Source organism: Mchenga conophoros, linkage group LG14 (genome assembly GCF_057382185.1).
Source record: "Mchenga conophoros isolate Kocher_MC1m ecotype Shallow Benthic linkage group LG14, M_conophoros_male_GT1.1, whole genome shotgun sequence".
Classification (NCBI taxonomy): Eukaryota; Metazoa; Chordata; class Actinopteri; order Cichliformes; family Cichlidae; genus Mchenga; species Mchenga conophoros.
Window position 1 is genome coordinate 17548527 of NC_140539.1, and position 23508 is coordinate 17572034.

Here is a 23508-nt window from a genome sequence, read left to right on the forward strand (position 1 = left end):
TCTGTGAAAAGGCAAATTACCTGTGACCCAGTAAAGCAGAAAAGAAGAGTGTGTGCTTGATGTGCACAACATTTCAGAAACAACCTATTTTCAGGTAGCCTTGTTTTGTGAAGTTTCTCAAACTGAAATGTATCTGACGGGGTGAGGGGGCTGACATCATCGCGTGGAAAGAGGACTATATGTTCTTCATGCGTTGGTGCAGATTGTGCAGTATTTGTGTTTCCTGACAGCGACGAGCAAGTACTGTTGTGACAAAATAAACAGCTTCACCAGTAAAGCTTTAGAGTTGCTGCCAGGTACCGGCACGCGTACAAGCTCCCAATGACAGTGTTGTCGTTGTGATTTCTGTACAACACACTCGCCTTCCTCACTGCGATGAAGCTATAAACAGATTGAAACACAGTCGAGTTAAAACGACCTGCCAGAATCTCCGACCATTCCGCGGGCCATTGTGTTTTCTCGGAGTATAACATTTTGAAAAGTGAGGTTTGGAAAAACAAAAATACGCTGGCATACACTGTCTGCTGAAGGGAGCTCAAACTAATAATGCGATTGTGTATAGAACAGTACTGAAAATGGGTGTTTAGCGATATAATGCACATATTTCAATTTTAAAGTCTTGCAGTGTAGCACAGATGCTATGGTTGTTGGTTGGACTTTAGCAGCATACAATCAAGGGCCACTTCATTAGTTATGACTTCCTGATACCAAATTGGACCCACCTTTGGGTCTATTGGGTGCTCTATTGGACTGAGATCTGTTGAGTGTGGAGGCCATTTGAGTACAGTGAACTTGCAGCAGATGGCCGCCCCTCCCTGAGCCTGGTTCTGCCGGAGGTTTCTTCCTGTTAAAAGGGAGTTTTTCCTTCCCACTGTCGCCAAAGTGCTTGTTCATAGGGGGTCATATGATTGTTGGTTTTTTCTCTGTATCTATTATTGTATGATCTACAGTACAATATAAAGCGGCTTGAGGCAACTGTTGTTGTGATTTGGCAAAATTGAATTGAATTGAACCCATTGTGATGTTTAAAAAACCAGTTTGAGATTATACGAACTTTCTGGCATAACATTTCATCCTGCTGAAAGCAGCCATCAGAAGATGAGTACACTGTGGTCATAAAGGAATAGACATGGTCAGCAGCAGTAGTAGGCTGTGGCATTTAAATGACACTCAATTGGTTTTAAGAGTAAATATCCCCCACAACTTTACACCACCACAACATTGCACTTGGTTAGTGCAGACTGGATCCATGCATTTATGGTGTTTATGTCAAATTTTGTCCCTACAATCTAGATGTCACAGGAGAAAATGTTTTTCTAATTCCCCATTGTCAAAATTTGATGAGCCTGTATAAATTATAGCCTTGTTTTCCTGTTCTTAGCAGATAGGAGCGGCGCCAGTGTAGTCTTCTACTGGTGCTACACATCTGCTTCAAGGTTGTTGTGAATTCAGAGATACTCTGGTTGTAACAAGCAGTTATTTGAGTTACTGCTCCCTTCCTATCAAGATTGAAGCAGTCTAGCCATTCTCCTCTGACCTCTGATATCAATAAGAAATTTTTTGCTCAGCACACTTTCCCGCTGCCGCTCACTGGACAATTTCTCGTTTTTGGATCATTCTTTGTAAACCCCAGGGTTGGTTGTGTGGAAAAATCCCAGCAGATCAGCAGTTTCTGAAATACTCAGACCAGCCCGCCTGAAATTCAGCAGGTTGTCTTGTGCATGTCTACATGGCTAAATGCATTGGATTGCTGCCATGTAATTAGCTGATTAGGTATTTGCATCAAAAAGGAGTCGAAGTGGTTGTTGAGTGCATGTCATTGGATATGTTTTGCTGTACCACTGTTTTAATCAGGAGTTATCTATGCGATATGTGATACTAGCACACCATATTAACACACAGCCAGTGCAACCAGCACAAGTATCATACACCCATACAGTAGTTACTCTTAAACTATTCATTAATGTATGCCATCATGTTGACTGATCCACCAGTTTAATTCAGACTGTTATAATTAGACTGAGCACAAATATCGACGCTCTTGTCAAAATTGTGTGATCATATTGTTCATCTGGATAATACGCAACCCTAATGCATGTATAAACAAGTGTTACATCTCTCACATATTCTATTTTAAAGTGTCTTTCATGTCCGGACAACAGACAAGACAACAGCAACAAAAAGGCAACCCCAACAGATACTGTAACTGCGTAAACGGGGGCCATAAAGAGGCCTCTGTAGCCCAAAAGCATGCAGGTGGCCGGTTAGCTTTGGTGTAACTATGTGATGGAGCAAGAATACAGAAAGTCAGCTCCATGGCGCTGACTGGAACAGCCAATGGCAGACAATGAAGCCTGACAGCCTCTCACATCAGCTCGAGTTAACCAGCTGTGAAGGGAACACCTGCCACTGATTAATAAAGAATTACAGCAACAATGCCATGTGTGAAAATTGCTGTACTGATTGTTGAACTAACAACATTAGCCCCAAAAGGTGGAACAAGGAGGTGAAACATAAGATTATTCTGTAAAGGACTCACGTATGTCCAAAAAAAACCAAACCCATCCTCAAATGTTTTGCTATTTTAAATGTGTTTAATGCTCACTGACTTTAAAACTAATGGGTAATTTATCTCACATTATTACAAAATAATTTAATTAATTAAAAATAGTTAAACTTCATTTATAATAATGCAAACACTTATAGTGAGTTACTTACTGAGGAGTGTGGTTGTGCATACTTGATTTTTGTAATACAAACACTTGCTGTTAATCTTAATCTCACATATTTTATTCAGTGTTTTTTGATTATTATTATTTCGGCTGCACGGTGTTTAGACTTGGACTCTTGTGCATAATGTTGTTTGCAGTGTTTGTGTTGCAAAGAATGGAGTATTAATAGGCCACCATGACTGAGACTCCTGTAGTGATTAATGGCTCCCAGTCAGCGTTGTTGTTCAAATGTTAATGAAACCAGTGTTTCCGTAATAGTGCGGTGTATGGGACAAACACATCGGACAGGGATCTCTGCCTCCTAAAACTTATTGTAGATAATCTGAACAGGAACTCGTAAGTTTCTTAAAAAGCCACAAGCCAGATAAGGGATGTCAGTAGAAATAGAGTGATTGTAGAGAACCTTTAACAAAAAAGGCAATAACCCTGAATTGTGAATAATGCAAAGCTACTTTAGTGAAGTTCCAGAATAATGTAGCTTCCTTACTTATTTTTATTTGCATATGTATGTTCTGTATGTTTATGCCGATAGTCTATCGCCTATCTTGGCACTACTTGCTCACACTTCTCCCTCCTTGCTCTGTGTCTTAGATTTATAAAATCCCATCTTCAAAGATGAAGCAGGGGCATGTTTCCAAGTTTGTAATCAGTCTGCCTCTGAATTCTGAGCTCCCTTGGCCTTGAACATATCCCATTTCTCGAAGACCAATAATAACACCCTTCTCTGTTTGCTTGCTTCGCTGTAGAATCGTGTTGATGTACTCTCCAGGCGGTGGGGAAAAGAGGCTCTCTGGAGACAGTGTGTCCTAGTATGTCCAACTGCTCGTTTTCCTTTATGAATTCATTGGTCTCTGACCAACTTGGTAAAGCCCAGAACAGTTTTCAAGGATATCTAGGGAATCTCGAAGACATGCCGCTGTAGTAGATCAATATTGATGTTACTGTCATAGCCACAAAAAACAGCGTTGCCTTGAGGTGCTATTAAATTAAATATTAATTTTTATGTGTGGGCATTGATTCAAACAGACTTAATTGCTTTTGAAGGGCATTATGCCAGAAGTAGGTGATCTGTCTATCTCTGATACTTTGTTTCTTACGGAGTCTTGTATAGCACGTCAATTCAATTCAGTCCCAACAATAGTCGCCTTCAAGGTGCTTCACCAGGTTAGTACATGTTAATGTTTTTTTTTGCAAACTAACAGCTTACAAGGTGACAAGTTTTAATGCTGTTTAATGCTTCATAAAAACTAAACAGGAAACAATAAAGTGCAGACTGTACTGCATAACACTGTACAGTATATCTATGTAGTCAATGCATGACTACAAAGATCGTGAATCCTATGTAAAAGCCTTTATGACATTCTGTAAACAAGGACACTGCTTTGTTTTGGTTATCAGGCAGTTTTGGAATGGATTTTAATATTTTACTGATCACATTTCAACATCATGTGAAAAAGAAAGTTTTGAAGCTTTAAAGCCATAAACATGCCGCCCCTTCTCTCTAAAACGAGGATGTCAAGTATGTCAAGGACTGCACAAAGCCCTGTGAAAACTTGGTTTTTCATATGACATGTAAAGCGCTTCTTGGCTCTGACATATACTGATGGACAGCCTGACAGTTCAGGGTTAGGAGCCTCTCAGCTCTGGCTGATAAGCTCAAAGTGGCACAATCGTTGCCATGTTGTATGGGACTATCTAAAATGTATATTTTTTATCTTTGTTGTGCATCTTATGTTTATTTTTGCAGAATCAAGTGCCGTGTCCTCCTTCTGTTATGTCTCTGATGCTACTCAGGACCTAATCTAGCAGCGATACCAGAGTTCTGCCCTGCACCCTTCTAACATAGTTTATCACTGTAAATTGAACCACAACACTTCAAACTACCCACTTTGAAGTATCTAATATAAACTCTGGATACAAATTGAATTATTATCATTTAATTTGCTTTCAAAATACATCATGTACAGATCCAAATACCTGATTAAAAAAAACACATGACATGTACATTAGGGGTGGGTTTTGATTATCGATTTATTGATTAAAATCGATTCTAGCTTGGATTACGTGATATCGATTCATTAAAATCCTGAATCGATTTTTTAATATAAATTTATTTTGCCCGAAACGTGAATCTCAGGTTAAACCGCACTAAATTTCAACAACCACCAAACAGCTAAAACAGTAACTGAGAGCAGGAACACGGATTCTGCACAAAGACGTAAACACAAAGCGCGGACCGCCGACGGATCAGAATCAGTGAGATGTGCCTTTCTCACCCGAGGCACGTACACGGTCGGGGCTGAAAGCTGACAGCTCGCTGATCCTGATCCGTCGGCAGGTCCGCGCTTTGTTTTCACGCCGTTTTTGCGCAGATTCTAAAGCTGCAGGTTTTTATCTCTCTCCAAACAATATTGACTGAACCAGCAGCAAAAGGAGATCCAAACTACACTTCACATAAACATCGTCATGAATTCCCTCTTATTGTTTTGCTGCCACCACGATAAAATCACACTTCATGCACAGCTCTCTCTCTTTCTCAGTATACTTCAAGAACAGTTTCCCGTCTAAAAATCTGTTTTCTGCATTATTCGCTTGCTTGTTATGCACAAGTCTACCGTTGTTTACAGCGCTGTCGGCCGCTGTTATTTTCCTTTTACCTACTTCCGAAAAGAAAACCTAATTTCTGCCGTTCAACAAGCTTCTGAACAAATGTAAACTTTTTAAAATTATGCAAAATTGCAAAACGCTCAGCTGTGTCTCTAAAACCTCTGTAACTTTGCTCTGCTTCACTTCCGCAGCATCAGGTAATGTTCACATGTTGATTAATGGTTTTCTTTCATTTTTGATCTACTGCAGAATATTTTTATTAAATCCCAGGCCAGGAAAATCACCTTCATGTTTTTCTGTGTTTTATCCTCAGTTACTTTGACACAAAGGCATCTGCTGTGACGCTCACACCTTTGATAAAGTCTCGCAAGTGTCAGCTTTCTTTTTATAGATATAAAAATATGGAAATGTACTGATGCATGATCTGAATTATAATATTTCTGACTGTCTGAGGCAAAATTTCCCCGAATCGAATTGTGGATCAAATCGATTTGGGACCTTGTGAATCGGAATCGAATCGATTCTAGAAATCAGTGACGATACCCAGCCCTAATGTACATTGCTAGTTTATCAAATCACACTTGCTGAGCAGTCTTTACCTTCAAAATCAATCTCTCGGCTTCCCCTCACGTTCTCTCTTTCTTACATCATTCCCCATCTCAGACTCTGTGTTGACCTCTAAGAAGGAGAACAGAGATGAGTTTGTGTGTCATGTCTGCTGAGCTGTTTCAAACGCTGAATTTGAAATTACCTTTTAAAAAATTGCTCAGATTATGCTCATTTAATTTCTGTAGTGTTAACTTGGGTGCAGAAGTGCCAAAAACATCTGAACCATGAACACAGCACAGGCATGAGATGGGAAGAGGGTGTGTGCAGACAGGATCATCTGGTCTGCGTGTCTCGGGACTCTGTTTTGGGTCGTTACATTCCTCTTTAACCCCTGAACATATGCCATTTTTGAAAACCAATAATAACACCCCCCTCTGCTTGCTTGCTTCGCTGTAGCATCATTTTCATTTACTCTTGAGGCAGTGGGGAAGTCAGGCTCTCTGGAGACAGTGTGCCCTAATATGTCCAACTGCTCGATTTCCTTTATGAATTCATTGGCCTCTGACCAATTTGGCAATGCTCAGAGGAGTTTTCAGGAAAATCTGAGGAATCTTCGAAGACATGCCGCTGCAGTAGATCAATATTGATGTTACTGTCATAGCCATAAAAAACAGCGTTGCTTTGAGCTGCCATTAAATATTAATTTTTATGCATGGGCATAGATTCAAACACGCTTAATTGCTTTTGAAGGACATTATGCCAGGAGGAGATGATCTGTCTTTCTCTGATATTTCCTTTATTATATAATCTTGTATAGAACATCACCAGGTTTGTATTTGTTGATAATATTTTATGCAAACTGACAGCTTATAAAGTTACAAAGGTTTTTGGCAGTTCTTTTTTAGACACTAGCTGTAACATTGGGTTTCTGTTTCCTCTTGGGATTGAATTGATGATCTTTTTTGGTTTTCAGGTATTTTTGGAATGAATTTTAAGATTTTAATGATCACGTTCAACATCACGAGCAAAAGAAAGATTTCGTAAACCTGTAAAAAAACAAAAATAAAATCAAACTACATTATGCCAGCTGTGAGGCACGGTGGTGGATGGATGACCATTTGAGCTTGTTTTGTAGGCACAGGATCTTGGCACCTTGCAATCATTGAGTCAGCCACGTACTTCTCTGTATACCAAAGCATTCTAGAGTGAAACGTGAGCCCATTTGTCCAACAGCTCAAAGGACAACGATCTCAAACACAGCAACAAATCTACAAGAGAATTAAAAATCTATGTCTTATATCATTGTTGTCCAATATATATTTATATTTGCATGTTTAAATAATACTGTCACTGCTGCTTTTCAGCTCTTATTCACATTTTTCTAGACTTAAATTCTTGCAGAGAGATGGCACTAAGAAAATACATTATAAACTAGCACTTAGTGTACTTTGTATCAGCTCTAATTCCATCCATGGACTCAAATCATCTATTCTGACTCAAAGAGAGGAACTGTAAAATATACTAAATGGAAAACCAATTAGTGGATGCCCTATTGGAGTAGTCAAGAACAATCTGGTGCTTTAAAGAGCAAGGTGTGCTGAAGCTTGTGCAAATCTTTCCTGTCCGTTTTTCTCAACCTAATTAAAATTATGTGTGGGCACAGCATGCAGGATATAGTGTATAGCAACAATCTGAACTCTTAAATTATACTCATGTGATAATAGAGAAGCTGTAACTTGTAAATGTGGTAAATAAGAGCTTTAACCTGTTCCTACCCAAAGGGCTTTCTGAGCTTCCTGCTTGAAAATGACATGCCCAAAATAAATGGGCAATGCGTCGCCATTATCAGAAGCTACAGTGGCTAACGACTACCAGTGAAAAACAACAGAGGAAACCGGTCCGGTAAGAGTTAATGTGTAAATCAGCTATCAAAAATTGGTTAGCTGTAAGCACTTAATGCTGATGCTGTAATGGTGTAATATTATTTTTTAAGTAAATCATGAATTCAATTCATTCTCTCTCATATATCTTTATCTTTTGTGTGTGAGTAAGTGTGTGTGTATATATATATATGTATATATATATGTATATACATATACATATACATATATATATATATATATATATATATATATATATATATATATATATATATATATACGTATACATATACATATACATATATATATATATATATGTATATATATACATATATATATATATATATATATATATATATATATATATATATATATATATATATATATATATATACATATGTATATATATATATATACATATGTATATATATATATGTGTGTGTGTGTGTGTGTGTGTGTGTGTGTCAATATCTATCTATCTATCTATCTACAGGGAGTGCAGAATTATTAGGCAAGTTGTATTTTTGAGGAATAATTTTATTATTGAACAACAACCATGTTCTCAATGAACCCAAAAAACTCATTAATATCAAAGCTGAATGTTTTTGGAAGTAGTTTTTAGTTTGTTTTTAGTTTTAGCTATTTTAGGGGGATATCTGTGTGTGCAGATGACTATTACTGTGCATAATTATTAGGCAACTTAACAAAAAACAAATATATACCCATTTCAATTATTTATTTTTACCAGTGAAACCAATATAACATCTCCACATTCACAAATATACATTGCTGACATTCAAAAACAAAACAAAAACAAATCAGCGACCAATATAGCCACCTTTCTTTGCAAGGACACTCAAAAGCCTGCCATCCATGGATTCTGTCAGTGTTTTGATCTGTTCACCATCAACATTGTGTGCAGCAGCAACCACAGCCTCCCAGACACTGTTCAGAGAGGTGTACTGTTTTCCCTCCTTGTAAATCTCACATTTGATGATGGACCACAGGTTCTCAATGGGGTTCAGATCAGGTGAACAAGGTGGGCATGTCATTAGTTTTTCTTCTTTTATACCCTTTCTTGCCAGCCACGCTGTGGAGTACTTGGACGCGTGTGATGGAGCATTGTCCTGCATGAAAATCATGTTTTTCTTGAAGGATGCAGACTTCTTCCTGTACCACTGCTTGAAGAAGGTGTCTTCCAGAAACTGGCAGTAGGACTGGGAGTTGAGCTTGACTCCATCCTCAAACCGAAAAGGCCCCACAAGCTCATCTTTGATGATACCAGCCCAAACCAGTACTCCACCTCCACCTTGCTGGCGTCTGAGTCGGACTGGAGCTCTCTGCCCTTTACCAATCCAGCCACGGGCCCATCCATCTGGCCCATCAAGACTCACTCTCATTTCATCAGTCCATAAAACCTTAGAAAAATCAGTCTTGAGATATTTCTTGGCCCAGTCTTGACGTTTCAGCTTGTGTGTCTTGTTCAGTGGTGGTCGTCTTTCAGCCTTTCTTACCTTGGCCATGTCTCTGAGTATTGCACACCTTGTGCTTTTGGGCACTCCAGTGATGTTGCAGCTCTGAAATATGGCCAAACTGGTGGCAAGTGGCATCTTGGCAGCTGCACGCTTGACTTTTCTCAGTTCATGGGCAGTTATTTTGTGCCTTGGTTTTTCCACACGCTTCTTGCGACCCTGTTGACTATTTTGAATGAAACGCTTGATTGTTCGATGATCACGCTTCAGAAGCTTTGCAATTTTGAGACTGCTGCATCCCTCTGCAAGATATCTCACTATTTTTGACTTTTCTGAGCCTGTCAAGTCCTTCTTTTGACCCATTTTGCCAAAGGAAAGGACGTTGCCTAATAATTATGCACACCTGATATAGGGTATTGATGTCATTAGACCACACCCCTTCTCATTACAGAGATGCACATCACCTAATATGCTTAATTGGTAGTAGGCTTTCGAGCCTATACAGCTTGGAGTAAGACAACATGCATGAAGAGGATGATGTGGACAAAATACTCATTTGCCTAATAATTCTGCACTCCCTGTATCTATCTATCTATCTATCTATCTATCTATCTATCTATCTATCTATCTATCTATCTATCTATCTATCTATCTATCTATCTATCTATCTATCTATCTATCTATCTATCTATCTATCTATCTATCCTATCTATCTATCTGATGTTTACACGCACAATACTTTTCTAATATTTTGGCTTCTAACAGCCTCTGCTGTTCTTATTAGAATTTACCATCAATGTATTTCATTGTAATTTTTCAAGTTGAAATCTGCTTCTCTCTTCTAACATTTAGTGTTTATCCCTGTGGTGGCATCAGACATGTCCTCCAACAAATATGTCCAGGACAAGTTAGTTCCCGGAGGCTGGCTCACCTCCAGATCCAAGTACCAAATTGTAACTCCTTGGAGAAGGGTCTTATGGCACAGTTGCAAAATGTGTCAGAATAGCTGACAAAAAGACTGTAGCCATTAAAATAATGAAACATGAGAACCCAAAAGACCTGTTAGAAAACCAAGAAGTAAATATTGCTCCCTAGAATTTCAGTTAGAAAGATGTGTGCAGTGGATGTAAGGACTGTGATGAAATGCCTAAAAAATGTTTATTTCTGTAAAACTAATGTAAAAACCATCTGCAACCTATGTTTCTAGCTCACTGCCCTGAGAAGACTTAATGCCTATAAGTCCATCAAACACAGTATAGTTCAATGTCTTTTAGAGACAGTGGACATCTATGTCTTAAGTTTGAATATCTTGAAAAAAAGTGAAAGAAAAAAAGAAAGAAAGAAAGAAATTTCAAGCCGCTTAGTTTAAAGGCAATTCGCCCCATCATCATGCAGGTATGTTTAACTCCCTAAATGTTTTGAAAATGGACACTGATAAAATTTTATCATAACATGACATATTCTTTGATAACTTTCAGATCGCAAGAGCTCTTAGTCACCTCAACTCTACTGGAACAATAAACGCAGACCTGAAACATCAACATGTGCCACACTGAATTAAAGTAATTGACTTCGGCCCGGCCTGTGAAACCTCAGCTGCCAAAGACCCGTCCTTACCAGTAAGTAGCTGGAATCAAATTTAATCTCTTCCTCACACAGTCACACACACTTCAGTGTTTGTGCTTTATATTAGGGGTTTCTCAACTGTAGTATAACTCATACTTATCCAAATGATCAGTATTAACAAAAAACATAACAATGATTTCTTTTTGCCCTCCATCAGGTCTCCAGAGATTATTCTAGGGCAGAAATCGTAGATGTATGGTCTCTGGGTACATCTAGGCTGGGTACATCTGAGTTACATAATGGAGACCCAAGGGCAACCCCGAGAGAAAAAGTTAGACTGTGGGCAAAACACTGCCCATCTTTTCTGCAGAGAGTTAAATTCCTGCAACAACTACCACTGGTAAGTCAAAGTACCCACCACTTCACCACTGCTCTGGTTAATCTTATCTTTAAACCTATTAGCATTTTACTTATTTTCTAACCCTTGATTTTTAATGTATTGTAAAATACAAATTTTGTAGTGCCCATTTATCCAATGTGCTAACAAGTTTTTGAGGTTTGGTTCATGGAGACAAGAGAAATAAAGTTCTCTGGATGACCTCTTCTACGTAAGTATACTTTTTGACCATTTAGTTGGCAAAAAAAGAACATGTTTCTATGGAGAACATGACACACTCAAATAAGTCTCTTTAGTTGACCTTTGTTGCTTTCTTCACTTTTCAGATCACTGAGCATCAGGCTTATGCAAATAAGTCCTGCTATGAGCACATAAATGTTTTTATTACAAAGAAGACAGCGACATCAGATAGGGGACAGAAGTGTGTGGGTCTCTGCACCAGCCCCCCTCTGACACCAGACAACCTGCGCAACAGAACTTCCCCTCCCCCCCAATTCATTAGGCCCAATCACTAGAAAAATGCTGAGACATTTACAATCAAATCACAGTTTAAAATAAAGCATCTTGAAGAAGATATAAAGGATATGGGTGGGCCAGAGGTTAAAAGAAAAATGACTGATTGGAAAAAAACGCAAGCAGAAAAATATCATATCAACACGAAAGGTCACATCATGACCAGAACAAATGCCATTATTCAACGGGTCCATCTTGCGCAACCAGTGGCTATCTCGACAAGCCAGACCAAACCTACTTTGACAGGTCAAATAAGAGGCCCAGAGCAAACTACAAAGACGATAAGAGCCACATCTCTGATAACACCCTACACTACACCTACCACTACCTCCCTACACCCAAAAAATGCTAAATAAACCAGCTGTGATACTGGTGACTGGTCTTGATCAGTGTTTTCTTTTTTGTTTTGTTTTTTTTGTCACTATCTGGACTTTTGTTTCTGTAATTTGAGGTCATCACAGTTTTTAATTTACTATTTTTATATCTTATAAGCACAGAAGAGCACCTTTTAAATTTCAGTTATTTTATTTTATCTTTTGTTTGTTAAAGGTCTAGTATTAATCACAGAAAGAGGCTTACTGTCACAATATTATCATTTGTGAAAAACCTCTGTGTGCAGCTGAAGGCTAAAATGTTTTTTCCTTTGATTCAGATTTCTTGTATCCAAAGTAGAATAAAAATATTGAATAACTATACCAGTGCAAGTTTAGGTACTGTATGGTTGAAAATAACATTTGTTTTTGGAGGTTATTTAAATATATTGTGATATATATCGTTACCATTTACCATATATATCGTGTATCATGATATAGCCAAAATATATTGTAAAAACGTGCCAAATACTTTATTCTGCTATTGACTGTTGTATTAAGTTTTTTGTACCCCAGATAGTGAGCATGGACTCTGCTACAGTAGTCAGCTGGTGTCTGATGCAAGCATGACACATTTGAATGGTCTTCATATTGTATGTGCTATGTGGCAGAAAGCTATATTACAGTGTCAAAACCCCCAAAAATGCACAGGTTGAGCAAAATACAAGAACTCAAATGGAGTCTGAGCTTTTGTTTTTAATTAATTAACTAATTAATTGATTTTAAACTTTACTTTGAGAAATTTGTTGTCCAAGAACAGAAAAAATAAATATCAAAAGATTCTCATTTTAGCTGTATTTGCATATGGGGAAAAATGCTCACAGCTCATTTTGAGTTCTTTCGTAGACCTGAAACAGACCAAGTATAAAATCACTCTTACTGTAAGATATTTACATTTCAAGTAGAGTTAGCAGTTATTCTCAGAAGGTTAACACTGTAAGTCTGTCTTTTGGAATTAAAACAAGCTTAAAATAAACCAGGACTAGTAATTTATCGGCTTTTTTTTTTTTTTTTTTAGATCTGTCTTGTCTTTCTTGAATGCTACCATTCTTATTCAAGGTTTGGGTTCAATGAAAGGTCACTGTCACATTACTTTTGAGTTACTTGTCCCATCAATGCTATTCACATCTGCCAAAATTTGTAAAGGCTGATTAAGAGGTATACACCATCGGCCTGAATTCAACCAGATTTTCTCCCCAGTTAGCCAGTCACTGTAAACGCTTTTCTTGTACAGAAATTAACTAGAGACTGTAGCAGCAAGTGCTGTTTCTCATGCTTGATTTAGATAAGCATGGCTGTTTTATATTCTGGAAAACTTGAATAACCCATTAGCTGCGAGCATTGGCCCTGACTGATGGCTCCAGTCCATGTGTGGATTGGGCTGCCTCAGCAGCAGTGGTAAAAGATTTAAGAGCGCCAACCTTCAGGCAGGTTCTTCTCTGCTGATAACCACGGGGGATAGCCTAACGCATGCTGCCCTTAACTTATCCTGACTAATTTATAGTGTGGCTCGCTCAGGGCACATTTCCAATGCTGGACTTCAGAGCAGGCTGCAGCCTCTCACAGCTGGCTGAACAGACTAAAGGAGCTCCGCCAGGACTCCAGAGGCTGCCACTGAGACCTGTGCCTGCCATTCTGGGCCAGTACGGCTTGGCTCTGATCAGAATGAAGTCAAAGGGAGTCATCTTAGGGAGAACACAGGGAGCGACAGGAGTAATGATAGCTCTGCCTGATAGTTTCACTTAATACACGGGACTGTTCCTGAGTATTAATCAGGAAAAAACAATTGTAGTTGTTTGTGAATTAAAGCACATATTGTCTACAATTTCATATAATCCAATTGCTAGCACATAGATCCTGTGTAATAACCAACAGTTTGTTTGTTTTCTCGATAAAGTTCCACGAGAATATTGTTTTCCTGCATGTCAAATGATGAAAACAATCAGCTCTGTGTTAAAAACAAAAAGGTGCAGGAACCTCACTATTAACACATCCTATTTTGCCTGTTCAAGAAGAAGAGTAATTTTCCTTCCTGTGCAGACCCAACAGTTTCTTGCTTAAGAGCGTATTTCTTAAGAAATATCTTAAAACTGGTTCAAGAAGAGTCACACAAATCACTGTAAAGATGCTGACTGTGTTATCATGGGATGCAGTTTGTGTTAAGCTAACTACTGAGATGTATTTGTATTAGGGTTGACACGACACTAGAATTTCATATTTAATACCAATACCTGGGAACATACTTGATACTGTTTTCAGCACCATTTCAGTAAATTTTGACTCATCTAATTTTCCTAATTTATAACAGTTAACAAATTAAATATTTCAGATTAAGTAATAGTTTTATTATACATTTTTTTTTACAAATATTTAGACAATTTTATTACAGATTTTTTATTACAGATTGTCAAACTACATTTATGAACTCACTAATAAACAAAGGGTACAGCAAACAACACGATACCTAACTGATCTAAATAATGAAATTATTCTAGAAGGAGAGCATTATGGAAAGGTTAAAAATGAACTTTGGATAAAGCGTGGTATTAGTTACGCTGAAATAAAGGAGGTATAAAAAACAGAGCACTCACCAGAGTTGGGCAGTAATGCATTACAAGTAATGCGCTACTGTAATCCAATTACTTTTTTCATGTAACGAGTAAAGTAAGGGATTACTATTACAAAAAGTAATTAGATTACTGTTACTTTCCCGTAAGCACGCTGCGTTACTGCATTACTAAACTGTGGTTTTGTTTGTGAGAGTGTCTCATGACAATAACATGTTTTTAAAAAGTAACTAAGTAACTAAGTAATAAAGTAAGTAATTACTTTTGAAAATAAGTAAACAATAAAGTAATGGGATTACTTTCTTTGAGAAGTAATCAGTAATTAGTAACCAATTACTATTTTCAAGTAACTTGACCAACACTTGCAGTGACTGTGTAAGATTGAACTATTCAATTCAATTCATTTCAATTTTATTTATATAGCGACAAATCACAACAACAGTCGCTTCAAGGTGCTTTATATTGTACAGTAGATCGTAGAATAATAGATACAGAGAAAAACCCAACAATCACACAGCCCCCTATGAGCAAGCACTTTGGCGACAGTGGGAAGGAAAAACTCCCTTTTAACAGGAAGAAACCTCCGGCAGAACCAGGCTCAGGGACCAGTTGGGGTTAGAGATAAAGACATGCTGTGGAAGAGAGACAGAGATTAATAGCAGGTACGATTCAATGCAGAGAGGTCTATTAACACACAGTGATTGAGAAAGGTGACTGGAAAGAAAAAACTCAATGCATCATGGGAGTCCCCTGGCAGCCTACGTCTATTGCAGCAAAACTAAGGGAGGATTCAGGGTCACCTGGTCCAGCCCTAACTATATGCTTTAGCAAAAAGGAAAGTTTTAAGCCTAATCTTGAAAGTAGAGATAGTGTCTGTCTCCCGAATCCAAACTGGAAGCTGGTTCCACAGAAGAGGGGCCTGAAAACTGAAGGCTCTCCCTCCCATTCTACTTTTAAATACTCTAGGAACAACAAGTAGGCCTGCAGAGCGAGAGCGAAGTGCTCTAATATGGTGATATGGTACTACAAGGTCATTAAGATAAGATGGGGCCTGAATATTTAAGACCTTGTATGTGAGGAGCAGGGTTTTGAATTCAATTCTGGATTTAACAGGGAACCAATGAAGGGAAGCCAATATAGGAGAAATATGCTCTCTCTTTCTAGTCCCTGTCAGGACTCTTGCTGCAGCATTTTGGATTAATTGAAGGCTTTTCAATTAATCACTAGTCAACTAGTCACTGCCTGCATTTTAAAGCGGATCTTACAGGTAGCTACAACTAAACAATAAATTTAATACAATAAATAATAAATTTTCTTAAATGTAGAAAAATTCAAGTTTATCATCTTGTCTGCATTTGTCTGCAGCCTCTCTCTCGTCCACTGCTCTGCCTCAGTCCATAGCTCTTCACTTCTTCAGCTCTGCTGGTCAGGCCTGAAACTGTCTGATTAATCACTCCTTTTTTGCTCTTTATTATTTCTCCAAACTCTGGATTTTCTGCTCATCTTTTATCTAACTTTAGTCCGCTAGCTTTTATGTTAATGATAACAGGTGGGTAATGTGGCTAACAGATTATTGCTAATGGGTAAAAGGCTAATGTAAATGTGTGCGCTTGCCAGGTTAACATTTATGATAACGTTTAATCCTTCAATATTTATAAAATGGGAGCTTTACTGACCTCTTTAAATTCCTCCAAAAGTGTTGTTCAGTGTTATGAATGTTAACTACTTCAACTGTTAGAGAGAAATGGAGCCGTGTGCCTGTCTGCAGTGGTGCTGATGTTGATACAATTGCAATTGAGGATCTAATTCAATTTTAATTTTAGTAACAAAAAAACCCCACATTTGCCAAAAAGGATTCCCCTTAAAAGTGACTTTGAAGTACTTAAAATAAATAACTTAAACTTGAACAGCGATGATATATGTGGTCATCACAACTTAACATTATTTATTGTGATTTAATGTACAAGAAAAGAAATATTCTACTCTTGGCTACCAAAGATAATTTCTTATGCTTATAGATTTGGTAAACTTGGTTGGAAAATGTTACTGGGCCTTTGTGTGCCGTCAGCGTGACAACATCAATCATGAAGCCGGATTTTGTTGGCAGTAAATCAATGCATTGCACCCTTTGGAGTTTCAGGAATGATTCATGAATTACCAACAATAACAGAGACAGCAGAGCAATTATCTAATTAAAAAGTGGTTTTGCTGTACAGGGCACAAGACACTGATTTTAATTGCATGTGATAAGTCTAACATAGTAAACGGGCTTTCTGTGTCTCAGCACAAGGTCGAAGGTTGGCAGAAGGAGCTCCCAGATTCATTAGCTAATTAAAGCTGGTTTCCTAAGTGGGAGTTTTAGGTGTTGAGCTCTCTGCAGCACCTTCTTACTCTAAGACTTCAGCACGAGAAGCTCACTGAGCTCCGAGTTCCTTAATGAGGGCTAGACCATAGATTTCTCTGATGGAAGGTTCCCCAGCGTCAAAATCGCCCAATTATATGCGCCTGTGGGGGGAAAATATATAAAATTATTAAGCTGATCATCGTTAATTAAACCTGAGGGAATTTGAGCCAGTGCAGGGACTGTAGCTGAAAGTTGTTTGGACTCAAAGATAATTGGTGTATATAGTGAAGAGAATTTAAGAGACAGGTGAAGAACTGCATGTGAAAAAGTCTCGCTAACCACTTGTTTGACATCACAATGAATCCCTGTTGGCGAGAAGTAGTTTTTGATTTTCTGGATGAGCCACTAAGAAGAAAAACTCAGATTTAAGGGGTAAGAACAACAGCAGGATAAACCACATATCAATTACAGTATATTATGTCCATCTCGTTTTTTTTCTCCAGAGTACATAATTAATCAGAGAATCAGTGCATGGGATTCCCTTTGACATGCTGTCATTAGCTTTGAACCTGCCAGTGAAACACAGCCCCCCAGGAGACTGCTAATTAGTGGAGATGCATTCAGTAACCCTGGTAATGAGTACATACATCATCATCACCATTATTTCTCATAGTTACTGCACATGAATCAATCCAATTGTTATTTTCTTTATGCACTGCATTTAATGAATGCAGTGATCTCTGAGATGATGTACTTGCAGGTGTACTGATCTTCAAAAAAAAAAAAGTTAAAATGGTATATAAAAAGGGACTAATATGAAATTGTAGTTTTAACACAGTTCAGTGTGATTATTTTCAAACCTGCATTAGAAACAGTGTAGCATGTGTACTCACCTTTCACACAAGTCTCTTGAATACCAGTAGAAAAGCATTGGCATTTAAAGATATGCAGTAAAATGTCAAATAAGCAATGACACTGAATGCATGCATAGAAAAGTAACAGGTCAAGTAAGGCTTCCAGCTTAGTAGTGTTCATCTTAATAAAAGAAAAAGCAAGGCACCTTTGACATTTCAACTCAAGCCTGCATGATCTGCTGGTCTCTTAAATTATCGGTTATGTCTTATTTGTATTATTTATCCTTCCCCTCGTCCTCGATTCAGCTATGCAGCAGCATTTAAAAGAGAACTTCGGGCACAGAAAGATGACACCGTCATCACAGTGTTGACACACCGACTGCGTGTCTGCTGATCCTACATTATAGAGGTGTCACTGACTCAACAGAGCAATGACTTTGCAGCGATAAACAGAAAGGTGGTGACTGACAAGATGTCGCCACTGACAACGCCATCACCAAATCCAAAGGCAATTTTCAGTTTAATGAAAGCTCTTTGCAAGCTTCTGGGAAGAAACCAGACATGCTCTGACCGTAAAACACAAAAGTTCCAGGCTATAATGTAAGCAAGGTATTTCTCAAGAATTTTTCTCGGCATGAGAGCATGAGGGTGGGAATGGATGTTTGTGTCTGTGTGTGCCTGTATGTCTGTGTCTATATGTCAGGTTGGGTATCAGACGCCACCTCTCTGGGGACACCTCAGGCCCTCCAAGGTTTGGAGGCCTATCTCCACCCACCACCACTTCCCCTGCCGGTGGCGGACTCCCTCAGGTGTCGGTGTGTTGGTGGTTCTTTGTGTCTGGGGGTGGGCGTCCGGGTACACACCGGCTCACTCCTTGGCGGCCGCTTGTCGGGGCCTGGGGCCTGGGGCTCGCTCGGGCCCCTTTGGAGGTGGGGTGCCCCCGGCCTCTCGGCCTGGGGCTCGGTCACTCAGGCGCAGCTGGGGGCTGGCGGAGCTCACGGGCGCGTCACTGCAACTCCCCCTGACTTCTGCTCCGCGGCTGCTGGGCGAGCCCTCATCTGGGACTCTCCTCAGCTCTTACTGGAACAGTGGCGCGGCTGCCCCTCTGTTGGTCTTCCTTGGTCTCTTGTGTTCTGGGGGCCTCTGGATGTCTGGAGTTTTGATCTCCTCCATACCCGCTTCACACCCTGGAGGACGGGGCTGTGGCCCCCCCACACTCCCTAGCAGATCATTACATGGAGAAACCTTTGGAATGCAAGCATGCTGATCCACACAGGTATGCACACATGGGTATTCACAGACGCGGACTAAAGCTTTCTTGGCTGCTACCTCAAAGCACACTGTGCGCTGTCTATCTTGCGTGCTGCACAATATCGTTTATTATTTAGTAAATATTGATATCTATGACTAGCTAGTTTATTGTGATGGTGCTTTGTTTTCTCTATTATTATGTTGCTCTTTGTTGTTTGCTGTCTCCTCTGTTTGTTTTTTTTGCTTGTTTTTTTTTTTCTCCATACAGGTGACCCAGGAGTTCTTTTTTTTTTTCTCTCTCTTCCCCCCCCTTCTCACCGTCTCTTCTCCCCTTTGGTTTTCTTTCTTTCTCTCCCCCTCTTTCTCTCATTCATTCCCCCTGTCCTATTTATTAAAAAAAAAAAAAAAAAAAGACAAAGGATGAACTGAAGCTCTGCCATCACGTAATGTCGCATACTGCTGTTTCTGATGTCATTTAAAAAAAAAAAAAAAAAAAAAAAAAAAAATTTCTCGGCTATAAATCCCTACTACCACCTTGCTGACATGTATCTTTAAGCCAAGAACTCCTGTTCAGTGCAGGACATTATGTAAAGTGGTGCAATAAACATGTAACTGAAAAAAACAAAAAAATAAAACACACACTTAAATTCTACTTGCCAAATGTTTAAATCCATCACATGGTAAAACAATTTTAGGCATCATGCAGTGACACAGAACCAATTCTTTCTGATAAAAGTCAGAAAATATGGGCTTTTTACTTCAGGAGGATCTTTGTGATTGTCCTCAGAAGGATAATAATCAAATTCTTGTCCAGGTAGAGTCTACAGTAGGGATGGGTACCGGTGTCCGGTGCCATCATGACATAAACGGTAGTAACCAGACCGAAAAGCAGCGCACATTTCGGTGCTTTATTTCGGTGCTTTTTTTTCCTGAGCTGTGATACACTTTAGATTCTAGCCAATCATTTTACGTTTCCGAGGATAGTAGGCGGGGCCAGGTACGTACGTTCTGTTAGAGCAGAGCTACAGATTAAAAATGTCCAAGGCGAAGCGGTCAAAAGTCTGGCTGTACTTCATAGCAAAATATGCAAACTCAGCAGCAACAAGTGCTTTAAGCTGATACTGTGATACTGTCAAAGGAGGTAACACCTCAAATCCGATGAAACACCTGGCGACGCATAGCGTTTTTTTTAAAAAGCCCAGAAATGCGCCATATTTGATAGCTTGCTGCGAGACCTCACACCGAGCACATCTACTGCCGGTGGGTTGCCTGTTATGCAACATCCCCCAAAAACACGAAGAGGAGAGTCCTGGCCCCTAGCCCTGCCAGTGTAGCAGAAATGATGACGGATGATGATGGCAGCAGCAGCCGTTCTTCTCTGCGTGAGTAGCTAATTTACGTTGAGTAGGCTAACCACGTTATTACATTAATGCATGTAAGGTGAACTAGCAAACATCATCATAGCTACATGCGGCTGTCCTCTTGTTTGATGGCAGATACTCCCTTCACCCTGGCTAAAAAGGCTAAAATGACCAAAGAAAAAGTGGAAAACAGTTAAACATGAGAGGTTTAGGACAAAGTTTGTGTTTTTTCCATTGTTTAAGCACTGCTTCCAGCCAAGAGTGATACCATATATGCCCCATAGCTGCAGAAAAGGCTAACATTGTTATCTTTTTACAAAAAACAGCTGAACATGAGAGGTTTTTGGACCAATTTTGTGTTCTCCATTCTTTAAGCACCGGTTTGAGCACCGTTTGAGCACCGGCACCGTTTCAAAAGTACCGATTTGGCACCGGTATCGGATAAAACCTAAACGATACCCATCCCTAGTCTACAGCTTTTATTGCCATTCAGAAGATCTACGAGTTAGTGCGCATCAGAACAAAATGTCTGTGCGTTTACTTGCCATAGGACAATATGGATTAATACATTATTCTAAAGGTATTAAATATAAAAGATATGCATAAAAGGAATCGAGATATTGATGGCCAGTTACAATAGTTGGGGGCTACATGACTGCGATGTGTAGTTAAACGTGAAGGTAAACGTTAATTTACAGTGCTGGCTATGATGTACCTATGGCATAGATTTATCACAAAAGTACAAGTCATTATTGAAATATCTTAAGAATTGAAAGAATGGGTTGTTCTAAAGAACTCAATAAATTTGAATGTGGTGCTCTAAAAGGACGGCACTGATGCAATAGTCAATTCATAAAATTTCTTCTCTTTAAGATATTCTACGATCAGTAAGTGGTATTATTGTAAAGTGGAACTACAGCAACTTAGCCACAAAATGGCAGAACATATACAGGGAGTGCAGAATTATTAGGCAAATGAGTATTTTGTCCACATCATCCTCTTCATGCATGTTGTCTTACTCCAAGCTGTATAGGCTCGAAAGCCTACTACCAATTAAGCATATTAGGTGATGTGCATCTCTGTAATGAGAAGGGGTGTGGTCTAATGACATCAACACCCTATATCAGGTGTGCATAATTATTAGGCAACGTCCTTTCCTTTGGCAAAATGGGTCAAAAGAAGGACTTGACAGGCTCAGAAAAGTCAAAAATAGTGAGATATCTTGCAGAGGGATGCAGCAGTCTCAAAATTGCAAAGCTTCTGAAGCGCGATCATCGAACAATCAAGCGTTTCATTCAAAATAGTCAACAGGGTCGCAAGAAGCGTGTGGAAAAACCAAGGCGCAAAATAACTGCCCATGAACTGAGAAAAGTCAAGCGTGCAGCTGCCAAGATGCCACTTGCCACCAGTTTGGCCATATTTCAGAGCTGCAACATCACTGGAGTGCCCAAAAGCACAAGGTGTGCAATACTCAGAGACATGGCCAAGGTAAGAAAGGCTGAAAGACGACCACCACTGAACAAGACACACAAGCTGAAACGTCAAGACTGGGCCAAGAAATATCTCAAGACTGATTTTTCTAAGGTTTTATGGACTGATGAAATGAGAGTGAGTCTTGATGGGCCAGATGGATGGGCCCGTGGCTGGATTGGTAAAGGGCAGAGAGCTCCAGTCCGACTCAGACGCCAGCAAGGTGGAGGTGGAGTACTGGTTTGGGCTGGTATCATCAAAGATGAGCTTGTGGGGCCTTTTCGGGTTGAGGATAGAGTCAAGCTCAACTCCCAGTCCTACTGCCAGTTTCTGGAAGACACCTTCTTCAAGCAGTGGTACAGGAAGAAGTCTGCATCCTTCAAGAAAAACATGATTTTCATGCAGGACAATGCTCCATCACACGCGTCCAAGTACTCCACAGCATGGCTGGCAAGAAAGGGTATAAAAGAAGAAAAACTAATGACATGGCCACCTTGTTCACCTGATCTGAACCCCATTGAGAACCTGTGGTCCATCATCAAATGTACACCTCTCTGTACAGTGTCTGGGAGGCTGTGGTTGCTGCTGCATGCAATGTTGATGGTGAACAGATCAAAACACTGACAGAATCCATGGATGGCAGGCTTTTGAGTGTCCTTGCAAAGAAAGGTGGCTATATTGGTCGCTGATTTGTTTTTGTTTTGTTTTTGAATGTCAGAAATGTATATTTGTGAATGTGGAGATGTTATATTGGTTTCACTGGTAAAAATAAATAATTGAAATGGGTATATATTTGTTTTTTGTTAAGTTGCCTAATAATTATGCACAGTAATAGTCACCTGCACACACAGACATCCCCCTAAAATAGCTAAAACTAAAAACAAACTAAAAACTACTTCCAAAAACATTCAGCTTTGATATTAATGAGTTTTTTGGGTTCATTGAGAACATGGTTGTTATTCAATGATAAAATTATTCCTCAAAAATACAACTTGCCTAATAATTCTGCACTCCCTGTAATGTTATTGGGTGGGGTCGCCAAGCGCAGAGCTAGAGTGTGAAAGTTGCTAACACTGTGCAGTGCCTCCTCTGTCAGCTGCAGCTTCATGGGATGGGTTTCCATAGTTGAGCATGTTCTAAAGGTGTACTGTGTGGTTGGCCCAGCACTTTTGTCCATGTGTGTTACTACTGACAGCAATAAAGTTGAAAAAAGGGGATTTCTTTCTGGAAAGATGTCTATTCACTTTAAGCTAGGTGAGGAAAAACAGTGAAAAAAGCACCTAAAACTCTAATCTTAGCAAAGAGGCCAGAATCGATTCACCACAAGGCTCCAATTTTTTGCTTTTCACTTCAGTCTAAAAGTCTTGGTTTAAAAAAAGACACTGCCAATTAGAGTGTTGGTAGATGGATTTTGCTACCTTCACACAGAGGTAAGCTAGCAGCTTCCACTTGTTTACTTTGTCTGTGCTAAGCTAATTGGTTGCTTGCTGTGGCCTTGTATTTAGCAGACAGACGTGACAGTAGAATCAGTCTTCTCCTCTAGCCATACATTTCTCAAAACAGCAAACTACCCA

At 39.3% G+C, this 23508-nt stretch overlaps 1 protein-coding gene across 4 annotated transcripts in view; it reads right to left on the reverse strand.

The window, feature by feature from the left end:
* Positions 1 to 23508, reverse strand: part of b3gat1a (beta-1,3-glucuronyltransferase 1 (glucuronosyltransferase P) a) — a 96163-nt gene that overhangs the window by 23659 nt on the left and 48996 nt on the right. Inside the window, exon 1 of one of the 4 annotated variants that reach the window (XM_085245602.1) lies at positions 5939 to 6030. The exons of the other annotated variants lie outside the window; for them this stretch is intronic. The gene's annotated coding sequence lies outside the window, so the exon portion shown is untranslated. Of the gene's footprint in view, positions 1 to 5938; positions 6031 to 23508 lie in introns of those variants that run through there. 4 annotated transcript variants of the gene reach the window in all.